General features: G+C 37.5%; 1 long non-coding RNA gene across 1 annotated transcript; it reads left to right on the plus strand.

The window, feature by feature from the left end:
- The first annotated feature begins 416 nt into the window (after window positions 1-416).
- Window positions 417-3,324, plus strand: LOC102387691. The gene is made up of 2 exons (XR_324065.2): window positions 417-479; window positions 3,197-3,324. It is a non-coding gene; the product is annotated as an uncharacterized LOC102387691 (long non-coding RNA).
- Window positions 3,325-3,859: the final 535 nt, after the last annotated feature.

Consider the following 3,859-nt stretch of genomic DNA (forward strand, 5'->3'; position numbering starts at 1 on the left):
TAAGCCAAACATTGGTTTGGAAGTGGAATAATTCAGTTTTGTGGAACATTAAGCCTATCCAGTTTCCCATACAACATATTCTTTTCTCCCACTGGGATATAATAGAAACTAATCTTCAAAATCTAAACATTCCAAGTCAAGTCCTTTTGTTAAGTCATTTTATTCATTTCATTTGGTCCTGTTACAGCGCTGAGACCACTTGTATTTACATATACGGAGAACCCTGCTGCTCAGAACTCTCCACTCACAAGACAGGGCAATTAATCATTCCCAAATCCTCCTGCCGTGCACTCAATGACTCCGACAGCAAGCGTAGCCAATCAGAAAGTGCAGGTGGGACTCAGACCTGCAGGAAAGCTTTGCACCCTGACCTAATACCAGTGTGCTCTCTTCCTTTTCAATCTCGTTGCTGAGTAAGAATAACACCGTTAACAGTGTCCTTGTAATCAACTAAACATACTAAAATCTGATATAGACAGGTATGTTTTTTGTGATCTTTTGAGGTTCTATCTATCTATCTATCTATCTATCTATCTATCTATGCTTTTATTTAAAAACAATCTAGGTGCAAAGGTCTGCCTGAAATTTTAACCTATGCTATAGATAAGTCAAATGATTGCTTCCCACCATTTCCATTGGCACATAGCATTTGGCTCATTGGACCTTTTGCACCCATCAATATTTTTAAAGCTACTTCAACATATTTTGGGATAGAAATAATACAGGGTGAAGCCAAGGGTTAATTGTGTGTATAATCCAAAGTTGTCAGACTTGGGTGACTGGAACATAGCATCTCACCAGCATCCTGATTTTCCTCATCCATTGACTACATCTCCCATTGATGGATATGAGAGAAATAGTGTCAGGCAAATGCTAGCAATATTACTTACTACTTTATTTCACTATGTTTGCTTGTGTATTCAGTATATTTATTTAGTAGTGAACACTATCATTTCAAAGGCTGCCATTTTTGGTTTGTAGCCTATGCAAAGTATGCACTGGCAAGACTATCGGTTGATCAGTGAAACAATTAAATCAATGGGAAGACACACTTGTGCATTGGTTTAGGCCTGCAGTAGTTCAATTCTCCATATTTGGTATTCCAGATATAAGGGACGCTGAGAAGACCAAAATAAACGTAGAGGTTTAATGCATGCTGAATTTTAATGGCATCTCTGTATTAACTCTCTGTGAGTGCACCTTTCTATGAAAACTATTATTATGCTTATCTAGACACTCCCATCTCTTCCTTCCCAAACTGCATAGTATTGTTAATTTTAAATAGATATTTTTTAGCAGTGCCATTTTCAGTCTCTAATGAGCCCTGTCTTTCAGACCCTAAGTTATTAAGAGTTATAGAATTCAGCCACAAAGTGCTCTGGAGATTAGTTGCTTAGACAGGATGCGGTTGGACTTGCCTAAATTTTTGAATGGTGCTTCAGTCGATTTTAATTTAGACAATAGCAAAACAAGCCATTCTGCACTTATGCAAATTGAGAATGACTTTTTTTTTAATGAGATATAATGCTAGAGAACTATTTGATAGATTTTATGCCGTAATCATTTCTGGCATTTTGAAGAAAAAAATAATTGGCTGAGATAGCAAATGATGCTAGATGACTTGTAATTACTTCCCAATGAAATTTTAGAAGTACATACCTTTAGCAGTGATTATCAACATAGTTTACAGAGAAGTTCCAGTCTACTGAGTAAATAATACGTATTTTTCCACAAGTAGGTGCTATTGCAGAAACTTTTAGTTCCCTTGTTAGTGCATGTTGGCAAGCCAAAATCACACTTGATCTAAGAAACAGTCAAGGGGAAGAGAGTAATGCATCCTGAACTGAGAAAAACCAAACTCTTTTGCATCCCTTTGTTCCTTTCTACAAAAGGAAAGTGACTGTACTATTCCTAATCATACTAACAGGCAACTGTTGTGGTACATGGCAAATCTGACCAACAAGCTGGAAAACGAATAGGCATTGTTTAAAAAAAAAAAAAAGATTCATAGTATGTACCAAAATAAAATAAAATTTTATTAAAATGTACTTTAAAAAGTATTAAAAAAATTAAAATTTAAATTAAAATTTATATTAAAATAAAATTCATAGTATGTACCAAAATGCAAAGGCAAGGCCTTTGGGTTCAATTGTGCATTGGCTTACATAAGTTGTCCTATTGATTACAAATTGGATTACTTATAAATAACTGCTCATCAGTGAGACATTTATACAGTATAGCTTTATTTACCCAATGCCTATGAATGGATTTACAAAGGCTGGACAATACGGGATCATTTTAGGCACCAAATGAAATAATACACATTTTAAGAAGTTTATAAGGTCCCATTTTATCCCACTCCCTTATGGGTGGTACTTGTTTTTTTCTTGTTATCCAGGCTGATCTGAAACCCGTTGAAAAGGCAGGGGGGGGGGGGGGGGGGGGGGAACGGGTTAATTGACTGCAGTGAGATTTTTTGATCAGGCTGGGCAGTTTTAAAACGTAGGAATTATTGTTTCTCTTCATTGGAGCAAAACATTTGGAGTTTGGGGTGGTCAATAAAAGAGTCAAATCATTAAATACATTTAAATGCAGTTGTTATATAAAGAGAAGAACCTGCCAGCCATCATGTAAATAATAGACATATCCTCCTTGAGCTTAGCCCCCAAATGTCTGTAAATGAATGTTGCATGAAGCCATGGGACTGTGAATCCATATTCTGGCAATGTAGAGCACACATAGCCTAGCACACTCACAGATGGCCATCCAGAGCACTAATGCCAAGGATTATAGCAGTCTTAGAAAAGGAGGAGTTAATGAGAGCTGATTGGTGGGGGGATGTTTGTGCTAACATTTTCTAACCATATTCCCTATCTGAACTCCATAGACTTTAGAGGAGAAAGCTATGGCTCTTCAATCCTGTCCCATTTATACTTCCATTCCTGGCCAGGTGAATATCTGAGATGGAGTCGGAACTGCTCCTGAGTGTTTGATAACTGCTCTTTCCAGTTGTTGGTTTTTTTTTCCCAGTGTAAGGTTTTGCTAAGTAACAACTAGTCCCATGGTTGGAGAATGCATAGGTTAAAAGGGAAGGCAAGTAAGGAAGGCAGTCATATTCTAAGCCAAATTCACTCATGGCTTCTCCATGGAACTGAGCCCACGAAATCTTCACCTCCTGTTCTTGTCTTTTTTCCAGTATGCAAGTGTGCCAAAGGGAAATTGCTACAGTAACCAGCACAGAGGCTTGCTAATGGCAATCTTCTTTCCTCAAAGCAATGCGCGCCTGTTTCTCGAAAAAGAAAAGAAAAGAAAAGAAAAGAAAAGCCTTTTTGGCATGAAAATTGCTTATCTCCAGCCTCCAAATCATAAATCATTCACAAAGATAGCAGCGACTCCAGCCTTCGAATGTTACTTTGTTAACAACACAAATGGGTACAAACAGAAAGGAAGAGAAATTAACATTTGAACCATATTGTTTCTGGAGGGCTGGGAGAACCCTTGCAAGTCAGCCTTGTCTTAGTGATGTAACTCCTGGACTAAGACGAGTTGGTCATGAACTCTGTTTCCACGTTTCAGATTCGAAGTCTTCCTGTAGGATTGTTCTGGTTAGGCCAACTGTTTCTAAACCAAAATGGGGATAGAAAAGCATTTTTCCTTTTCTCTTTTGGCACTCACTTCAATTAGCATATTTCCTTCTTTAGTATGGATCCCCTGAGTTTAGCATCCCCACACTTAACATTTTTGACTGCATGTACAATTCTTTGTTCTAATTGGGAATTTGCTTGCAACATTAGCACTTTACTAATGATTCAACTTTTTTTTCCCTGATAAATAAATACTACGCCCAAATGCTGCAGCG

This window comes from Alligator sinensis, unplaced genomic scaffold (assembly GCF_000455745.1).
Source record: "Alligator sinensis unplaced genomic scaffold, ASM45574v1 scaffold1004_1, whole genome shotgun sequence".
In the NCBI taxonomy this organism is placed as follows: domain Eukaryota; kingdom Metazoa; phylum Chordata; order Crocodylia; family Alligatoridae; genus Alligator; species Alligator sinensis.